General features: G+C 29.3%; 1 long non-coding RNA gene across 1 annotated transcript; it reads right to left on the minus strand.

Moving 5' to 3' along the window:
* Positions 1-6,555: 6,555 nt before the first annotated feature.
* On the minus strand, positions 6,556-10,459 carry LOC148203311 (uncharacterized). The gene is made up of 4 exons (XR_015784513.1): positions 10,229-10,459; positions 9,236-9,349; positions 7,583-7,766; positions 6,556-6,713 (listed from the first exon to the last, which is right to left on the minus strand). It is a non-coding gene; the product is annotated as an uncharacterized LOC148203311 (long non-coding RNA).
* Between the last annotated feature and the right edge of the window lie 751 nt (positions 10,460-11,210).

The raw sequence follows: 11,210 nt of genomic DNA on the forward strand, positions 1-11,210 counted from the left end.
TTATTTTAAGTAATAAAAGTAAAATATATTTTTTTAAATTTAATTTTATTAAATGATTAAGTAATATAAATCATAAAAAAAAGACTATATAAAAAAAATAATACTTTAAATATATTATATTCTTTAACATATTATTAAATATGTAAAAATATGTTAAAAAAAACTTTTAATGATATTAAAATGTGTGTAAGCGCACACTAAAATAACTATTTATTTTAAAAATCAACTTACTTTAAAATAAATATCAATATTATTATTTTTAAATGATAGTATTTTACATACTAAAACTAAAATATATTTTTTAACGTTAAATTTTATTAAATGAATATATAATAAAATATCATAAAAAAATAGTAATGTAGCAAAAATAATTAATATTATAGAAATATCAAATCACAAAAAAATAACAAACGGTTATTAAGAGTAATTTTTCTATATATTATAATAATTAATAAATATTAGTTTAATTTTTACATAATAAAATATAAATAATAAATAATTGATTAATAAAACAATTTTACGAGGGAACAAAATAAATATAAATAAAAAATTATTTTAAAATAAAATAAGTATATAAAAAGATAAAATAAATTATATACACATATAAAACAAAAAAATATAAATAAATAATTAAAAAAATAAATATAAAATTAAAATAATATTCATGACAAAATAAATATAAGTAAAAAAATACAAAAAAATAAATAAATAAATAATAAAATAATTTTCATACACATATAATAATAAAAGAAATATAAATAAAATAGAAAATAATAATATCAAATAATTAAAAAGTTAATTTGTAAGATAACTTATGAATAAAATAAAATAAATATTAAAATAAATTTCAATTAAAAAGAACAAGTATTGTTATACTATTCAGTTTAAAAATTAGTACAATTCAGTTTATAAACTAGTACAATTCAGTTTAAAATTAGTATAGTTAGTAGTTCAGTTTAGTTTATATTGTAGTTTAGTATAAGTCCAGTTTGATAAAATAAAAAACAGTTCAGTTCAGTTATTTCTGCCCAGTCCTACTTAAGATATAATTCAGAAACTTTCAAAAGTCCAATATTAAACTTTTATGGTTTATTAAGTACTAAAAAGGTTATATTTTTTTAAGTATATCTTATTTCATTTTTTGTTAATCAGGTATAATGTGATGTGTCTATTGATTATTTATGTTTTTAAGTATAATTTTATGATTTTATATTTTATTTTATAATTTAAAATAAAAATAACTTTTTCTTGATACTTGGTATGTGGGTGTTTGAGTATCATCATCTTAAAAAGTAATGTAACTTTAATATAGTTTTATAAAAATAGGTAAAATTTAAAAAATCATGAACATAGATAAATTATAATTTTTTTTAATAAAAAGCTTGGTTTTTTAAACAAAGAAGTGGAAAATGAAAGCATGTGACTTTAATAAAAAAAATATTAGAAAGAAACCTGGCTTAAAAATAAATGCCCGTGCAAAATAACTTTTCATTGAATAACATAACCGTTGGACAGTTAATAGTTTTCTTGATAACAGTTGTATATCATTTGGCTTGTCCAATCTATATATCAATTCAAAATAGAACCTTTCTCTGTATTTTCATGGCAGACAAACCAGTCCAAGTCGACGAAGGAGCATCGACATCAGAATCGTCATCAGCGTTGGATTGATATCGAGATTAGCATCGTGGAAATCCAGTAACAGTGAGAGACGAGATGCCGCCGATAAAACTGGAAGGAGTGAGCAATATATTTCCATGGAGAGAACAAATCAAGGGTGAGTTGATCTCAGAAAATTTAATAAGCTTCGTTACAAGCTCCGAACCCCCTAAAAAATATGCAAACGATCTCTCTCGTTCCTCTAATGTCACAGAAGAGTACAGGCGGTGGTTATCTAAAGATCAAATGGTGCGCATGTGGCTGTTAACATCTTTATCTGATTTCATGCGTTCTTTTGTCGTTGGATGGAATCACTCATGGGAGATTTGGAGTGGGGTGCACGAAATCTGTCGTACTGAGTTGGTAGGCAAGATCAAGATTGCCCTTTGGAATGAGATGAAGAACACAAAGAAAGAAAATCGTAATGTCATAGATTATCTTAGCAGCATCGGTTATTTCGTTGATATGTTGGTTGAAATGGGAGAAGATGTGACTGAACGAGAACATATTGACGCCATCTTGGAAGGGTTGCCGGAGGAAGGGTATGAATCTGTGCGAACGATCATTCGTTCACGTGTAGATGCCAGGTCTTCTGATCTTGAAACGTTGATGATAATTCAAGAAATGGTAGTTAGTGGGGCTCAACCTCCCATTGATGATCTTCATCGTACCAACGACGATGTTGATGCAGAGGGAAGAGGCGGTGGTGAACATGGTGGCAGAGGCGGTGGTGAACGTGGTGGCAGAGGTCGCCGGCGCAGCGGTCGTCTCCGTCTACGGGGTCAAGGCAGTGGTGGCGGTACAGGTAGCGGCTAGGTCTTGCTTTTCTTTTTTTTGTGTACTTTGACTCATGTTGTTACTGTGTTGACTCATGAATTCAGTCATGCAGTTTGATAAACAGTTTGTCTTGAATTACAAATTATGCTTGTTTTTTCTTTTTTTTATTTTTATTTTGAAAATTGTCTTTCCTTATTCTATTCAAACATTTTATTTGTAGAAAAGTTTCTACAATGACAAATCCCATTTAATGTTGAAGTTTCATGTTATTTCTAGTTTGAATCGATGGATTGACTTAAACATAAGAATCGAATGTTCATTTCTTATTTGAATCATATAGAAATATTGTATGTAAGTTTTAGAATAAATTAATGTAAAATACAATTAATTAATATCCATATATTATTACTATATTATTTTACTGAAAACACAGGCCAAAATGCTAACTGATGGTGAAAATTATAAATTAATGATAGGAGTGTCGTATAAAATTTTAAATCTCAACAATCAAATAAAAACTATGATATTAGTTATTAACTTATAAATAAGTTCTAATATAAATAAAGTTTTAAAGGTTGAACACTTATTATTAAAAAAATATATGATATAATTAAACTCACTTAAATTAAAATAATAAGATAATATGATAACGACTTGCATGTATTACTCACATCATAATGAATTAAATAATAGTGACACGTAAATTATAAACAGCATTCAATAAGTATTAGAAACTAGATAAAGGATAATAAAAAACTATTTGCTTAAGATATAGTTTTTATAAGTCTATTGCTTCCACTCCCCTGAAGAAAATATTACTAAAATTTAAAATAATGTAATATTTACACAATTTTATAAAAATGGGTAAAAATTATGAACATAGATAAATATGTATGGAAGGATGATTTCTAATACCAAAGATGAACTCGAGGTGTTAATCTTTTCTTTTACGCACATCATTATAATTTTTTTATTCTTTTAAAGGGATTTTTTTTTCAATAAAGGGAGAAAGCATGCCTTTTATTAGAACAAAGTTAGAAAGAAACCTGTCTGAAAAAATAAATGTTGGTGTCAAAATAACTTTTCCAATAATATAAAAAATAATAAAATGATTCCTATCTTATTTAATCGTATGATCTATTAAATAAAATATTAAAAATTATGACAATATATAGGACATAGATAAGAATCATACTGATTATAATAATACACAGAAAATAATAAGATCATACAAAATATTAATACAATTATATAATATAATAATTAAATTAACATAATATATGTCAAGGACGTACATAAATTAAATAAGTTTTTCAAAAGATAAATAACTATTAACAAAAATATTTAACTAAACATTGGATTACTCAATAACATTTTTGATCTCCACTATAAAAACATGTGAGGATCTAATTCATCCTCTGTTGACCTAATTCAAGATATCTATTTTATGAACTCTTACGTCAAATCACACACTAAACAACAACACCATCAAACCCTTCTTTAGTGGTTCCAATCATTCTCAAATACTTATTACAAACTAATCATTATATTATTATTCACTAAGGAATTCTTTAAAACCGTATAACTAAAAGCACAAGTGGAAAGAAACGTTATAGACTCTGTCAATCTCGTCCAATAAGGTCATCTATTTGCTCAATTAGTAAAATTTAAAAATACTCTTGCTCAACAACCAGACACGTCTTGTGAGATCATCACTAGAGTACTCAGCCTAAAAAAAATCATGAAATTTATCTAGCGAGAATGGTCTCGCTCAGTCACTGCTAAGTCAATGAGTTCTCTGATTTTAGTCTCGTTCAGTGATTATCATCCAGTAAATACTAAATCAGTACATCACTCACTTTGAGCTCGCCAACGACCATATTTTCACCTTACTAAGGTAAAGTCAGTGAATCCCCTGACTTTGGTTTGCTCAACGAGAGTTTTTTGTCCAACAACAACCAAGTTAGTAACCGTAACTCTAACCTCATCGAACGAGAATATATTCACTTAATGAGTTTACATAATTGTGAAAAATATGAACTCTACTGATTTATGACTCACTAGCCTTTGTAATTCAACTTAACACGAATTCTATATTCCAAAAATACAAGTTCTCACATCATATATAATTTCAACACACATTTTACTTTAAAAATAGTTCCAATTATTCAACATAGCAGATTTTAAATCATAACATCTCTAAAGGCAATTTAATTCTCTAATCTCAACTTTCAAGGTTAAATTGCATAAGACAATGAAATTTCACAATTCAACTAACATAGATGTTTGTATGTAAGGAAAACACTATTACTTATGGACAATATTTGTATGTAAGGTCTACTATCCATGCACAGTAGTGTTACATATGAATTATATACAAACAAAAATTCATAATTAACGTTACCTACAAATATTTTCATATAATTATATATGCATTTTTACATAAGTAATTACTTACAAAAAAATTCCATATGTGAAAAATCAGTATATAATTATATACACAAAAATTCATATATATAAAAAATTGGTATGTAATTATATATGAAAAAATTCGTATGTAACTTTATAGCTTTATAAATAAAATTTTAGGAAATCTCACTTTTGCATCCAATAGCTAAGAGTTCTATATAGCTGATAAGAGTCGAAAAGAACTGCTAAATTGTCAAACAATGTCAAATTATCAAGTATTAAGATCTGATTATCTTTTACAATTGATGCGTTACCTAAATCAGTCATAAATTACTTTAAAAAAGCAACAAAATAAACATAAGCATGGACAAGGTTGAGTATGAATATCTAAATAAATTAACCAACACATGTATTATAATTGATCTTCATAGCTACCTTCTCTACCGATCGGTCCTTCTCACTTCCACCTTCTTTTCTGGCTCTTGCTCTCTCAATCTCAAAGTGGGATGACCTGCAGAAAAACACTTCGACGCTCAAGTTAGAATTTGTCCCTGCGAGTCTATCGAAATTTAGTCAAAAGAGAGCGTTTACTGATTGTTATTTATATGATTTCAGAAAATATTATCCATTAATTTATCTCTTAATGACGTTCAATGCTCACCTTAACTGCTCGACAATGACCGTTACCTCATTATTTATACATTCATGAACATTCAAACGCGGTCTCTGGCTGGAGAGGCCCGATCAGACAAATTGAACTGTCGTTCCTACGTACTCGGTATTGTCTAAGCACGCCCGGTTAGTCAATCCTACTTAGTAGTAACAATAAGAATAACATTTATAAAAGCTAATTAACTGTCTCCAACGCCTGAGAAAGAATATCAGAAAAAATCTCTTTCCTAAAAGAAAATTTCATCCCTCTTCTTCATTCATAAAAAAAATATTGGAAACTTCTTGTTTGCTTCCCATCACCATATACGGTCAATGAGTGCTTACGAATAGCCTGCAAAAATAAATGAACAAATAAATAAAAATGAATAGTATAAGAAAACAACATTTTCAAAATAATTTGAAAATAAAGAAAAGAAAGTCAAACCTGTGCAACAAAATTGCTAACGACACGACCATAGTCCAAACACAGATATCACTACAAAAATTTATATTTTTACCGGGGGTTATTTTTGTCATTTCCGGCGGTTTTAACCCCCGGAAAGTATGTTACCCGCGGTTACGAAAACTCCTGGGAAAAGCTGCGTCGCTAAGTAATTCCCGGCGGTTTTTCAAAAACCCCTGCTAATACCGACGGTTTCTCAAAACCCCCGCTAATACCGGCGGTTTTCCAAAAACCCCCACTATTACCGGCGGTTTTCCAAAAACCCACGCTAATACCGGCGGTTTTCCAAAAACCCGCGCTAATACCGGCGGTTTTTTCGAAAACCCCCGCTAATACCGGCGGTTTTCTCAAAACCCCCGCTAATACTAGCGGTTTTTCAAAAAACCGCCGCTAATTACTTACAGGGGCTAAAAGAACCACAAAAGTTAACCGGGCCAAAACCGCAAAAAACGTATACAAATTTATTTATTTTTTAGTTTTTTATTGTAATAAAATGGGATTATGATAAAATTAGTTTTATTAACCAAACAGACAATGAAATAATATGAACAAAAACTGATTATTATATATAAAATATTCATTGTTCAACATGTTCATACAACTAATTGTTCATATATTAAAAAGAAAGATATTCAATACTAAATTAAAATACAAAAATATGACTGAGATGTTCATTACATTACTACAAAGGAAACAATGTCTAATTTTGATCTTCATTACTTTCATTGTTTGGCATGCTCGCTTGATCATATCCCTACAATATTAACATAATAATCAATCAGTAATATATTTAATAAAAAGAATCATACAAATGAATTTAACAATTATTACCGGTGATGGTTGAAAAATGACAAACTGTGAAGATAATGGAATCAATACAATATATAAAGGAGATTTTATATGCAATACTAACAAAAAGATAAGATACAAGAATAAATAAAACTGTTCCTAATAATATATATATATATATATATATATATATATAATATAGATTTCTTTATTATATAATTTAGATGAAAATGTTCCCAACATCTAGCCGACACAGTTTTAAAAGAGGGTTTAGATATCATGTTAAACTCTATGAAAAAGATAAACAATAAGTTGAAAGAGTTTTAGAAAACACAGGTGCTTTATTTATATTAACAAAACAAGAATCAATAAAATAAATAAAGGAGATTTCACATTCTCAAATGAAAACGATATGATATGGAAATAAATAAAAATGTTCCTAATATAATATATAGGTTCAGCTTCTTTTTTCTATAATTATAACAATAATACATATAAATGCACTTTTCCGTTTTATTTGGTTATCAAAATTCAAGTAATAATGGATTAACAATAATTTGAAAGAGAGATAGACCAATTGCCAAAAAATAAACTAATTGACCAATGTCCACATGGCATGGAACCTGTCATAATTTTCCAAATAGATCCTACCATAATCAATACACATTTCAATTGTACTGCAGCATAGGTCGGATAGATTAGGTTATTAACTGATCACATGCCCAAGTTGCCAGGTTTCTAGACTGCCAAGTTTATACTAGTTGGTCTTTATTAGAAATTAAATAATTAAGTGCAAATTATATAGGACAACACACAAGTATGAAGAAAAGCTACCTTCCACACCACATCTCTTTTTGCACTACCAACTACACATGGATGATGTGAGCAAAGTAATATTCTGACAAATGAATCTGGAGCATGTTTCAGAGCTGCTGGTGACATCATAAGCAGAGCCTTAACCAACACCTCAACAGATGGAACAAACGAAACTTGAGGGTCCAAAGAAATATCAGTACCACTGCAAATTCAAATATTAAGAGTTTAAAAACAGAGTGGCAAAGATTGAGAATGACGGGGGCAGAAATACAAGACTATGATTGAAATGTTATACAACACTAAGACTCTATGTTTAATATCTTCTATAATAGTTAGTGAGAACTGACAAGTGGTCTTGAAAAGAACACCTAAATAACAATTAACAAGCCATATTTATTAAGAAATATTAAGAAATAGAATTATACCGCATGATACAAATAAGAAAAAAAAAACAGAGGTATTGATTTACATCCCCGAGAAATCAAAAGGATTGTTTGGAAACCCAACTGCAGGTCTAGAAGCAGCTCTTGGTCCTGCTGGAGAATCTTTAGATGGTGTTTCTTCTTTGGAAGTTTTGGAAGTTTTATTCTCTGCTGTACCAGCTTTGTCATCTAAGAAAATCTCGGCATGTGTGAAACTAGTGCATTTTCAAGGGTTCACAAAAAACTATTCCCGCTATGCTAAATTTCTAGCACTAAAAGTAGAAGAAATAAAAAAGGAGACAAAAGTGAAACAAATCAAATAAAGAATAAGTCAAACATAGAAGACACCAATAAGCAGAAACTTTCAAATAGCCTATTCTACAAGGAAAGGGTAGTCAATCCAATCCGGCCTACTCTGCAATCCAAAATCCAAATCATGAATTTGTGGCAACACAGTGCATTATAGATTTACACGATGATAAGAGCAATAAGGATTCATTAAGCAATACTTCATACAACAAGTACTTTTACATAATAATTCAGTACACACTATGATTTAAGTTCCATATAAGAAATTATATATTCTACTCTTAAGGGCAACACACTATCTCTTCAAACTTATAAATAAACTTCTCCTTTTGAACGAAGATTTGAAGAATTTTAGTTGAAAAAGAATATGAAACCATGACACTTTTAGGAGTATTGTTGAAGAAAAATCTACGTACTAAAACAAATATTTAGTCTATACATTAAAAAATAACTTCAACATAAATGTAAAATATTAATTGTTACCCAATAAATACAAGATGAAGAGAGCACAAATAAGTCCATTTCCAAGAAAGAAACAAATTTCCTTTTTGTCCTGGAAAGCAAAACCAATTCCTCGAAAGCAACACTGGTTAACGATTACATGTATTAATAAAAACAAACATATAAATAAACCAGAGAAGAAAAACAAGTATATAACACCTCTATGTTTATAGGAGTTTCTGTTGCATGCACACGACAACTTTCACAAGAGTATTGTCAATGTCATTACAATGCTCTCACAACCCAAGCAGTATTAGCATACACTTATAATTTTTAAAGGCAGTCCATTATAAATTATCATGTAGATCAGTAGAAATTAAGCTACATAAAAGGGTTGAATGCAAAGGGAAGACCACCTTTTCAGCATCTAATTGATCAAACAAACAAATAAGAATATTAAATAGAAAGTGATAATTTCTTATTCAAGAACCAGAATTACCGTGGCTCTTCAATAACAGTGGAGGATTTTCTTCTTCAATAGCTTGGAAACCAGGATTAGATGGTGGATAATATTGAAATCCACTGCTTTTGATTTATCATCATCAAAAGTCACCTAGAAATTAAGAGATTTGTTAGATATCATTAAAATTTCCCATATATTGATCTTGAGACTTCTTTTTTCTATAAAATATTTCTTTAAAGCTTTTCAGTGCTAGGAAGGAAGAATAAATAAGTTAATTGGAAGTTAAGTATCTAAGGACTGTTAAGAACTGTGTGAAGAAGAATACTTTCCAATTTTGGTCAAAAGTGTTGCAGCAGGGAATTTACTTTCCAAAACGTGGGTTTTTTGCCATAAAAGTCCTATCATCTCTTTCTTCATGTTGTCTTTGTAAGAGAATATAAAACTCAACCCCACCAAGGTCATTAAATTATCTTTTCATGAAGGGACGATGCTAAACATATATAGATTATTAGAAAGATTTTGTACTAAATTCTAATGGATGGATAGGTAGATACATATAAATTCTAATGGCTTTAACTTCTTCAATGTATTTCAAGAAAGAAAAGTGAATAAACAGAAACTTGAAAGTGATTACAGAAAAAACTAGAGAGTTTATACAAACTAGAGACAAAATTCTCGGCATCAACTATGATTCATACCGAAATGGTGAGACAGGGGAGCAATAAATTTATACAAAATTAATGTGGATGAGAATATAAACAAACCAAAATAAATAACTTTCTCGGGATGAATTGAATTTAAAATTTCAATTTCAATTGAATTGAATTTCAACACATTGAAAATTTTGAATTATCCTTGATCTATAAGATTCCAATTTCAGATCGGTTCTCTTCAACTCTTCCTTCAACCAAAGCAAAAATTTCAATTAAACTCAGACACCCTAACGCTAAGAAGACGAAAACGAACACATCAAACTAATAGCTTAATCAATAGGTTTAGGGTTATAGAAATAGAAAAGAGAAGTTGTACCTTGAGAATGCGAATCTCGTTGCCGAGAAGACGTGAAAATTTGACGACATCGTGGGTGTTCATATTAGCCAACTGATCATCTTAGGATCACACCTCTGCCACACATTTCTCACCATAGTTCTGGAACTGCAAATTTCTAATATTATGTATATACACGTATTTCTACTGCAGCAAAATATCATGAAAATGGAATGTCTTACAATCACAACTGTGTCACAATATCATAAGATATGACGAACAGTTGGAGGCACAGAACCTCCAACAAACGATTGGAGCCTCGCTCAGCCCATAAATGCAACGGAAGACCAAGACCAATACGAACGAAAGAGGCCTTGTTTGAAGAATGTGGTGCGGTGCATTGTTTGAAGAACGCAAGATGAAGACGGGGAGAGAGGGATGAGCTAGGGTTTTGGAGAAGGATGGGAAATGAAGGTGCAGACAGGAGAGGAAACTAATTTGGAGGTAATAAGTGATAATTAAAAAAAACCTAACTGCGGTTTTAGTCATAACCGCCGAAACTCTCCGGGGTTTTTAAATTTACTATAGGTAGTTTAAATTTATCTTGTGTAGGATTAAATAATAACACAAACTTTGCCACAATTGCTTTCATCACCAAGTCATCACAGTGTACAAGCTAATTAATATTTGTATGTTCTTGAGCACATTCAAGCATCCTCTTGTAAATGAGGCTCTAAAAGTAAAGTGATTCATTAAGTTATAGTAACACAATAAAGGGAACTGGAATAACTTTTCAAATGAAAAAGCATGTCAAATTATTAATTTTTTTTTGCTGAAAGAGTTGCTAAATTTATTATATGAAAAAATGTGTTTTTAATCTCTATGTTCTGTTAAATGTTGCCAAGGTCCTTGCATATTTTAATAAATTTTTAGTCATTAAACTATAATTAATATATTAATAAATAGGAAGATGTGCAAGCAGTGGATTATAAAAATAATTAAAATATTATTGTTTAATTTGATA

Source organism: Vigna umbellata, chromosome 2 (assembly GCF_029865625.1).
Source record: "Vigna umbellata cultivar VRB3 chromosome 2, Vumbellata_1.0, whole genome shotgun sequence".
Classification (NCBI taxonomy): domain Eukaryota; kingdom Viridiplantae; phylum Streptophyta; class Magnoliopsida; order Fabales; family Fabaceae; genus Vigna; species Vigna umbellata.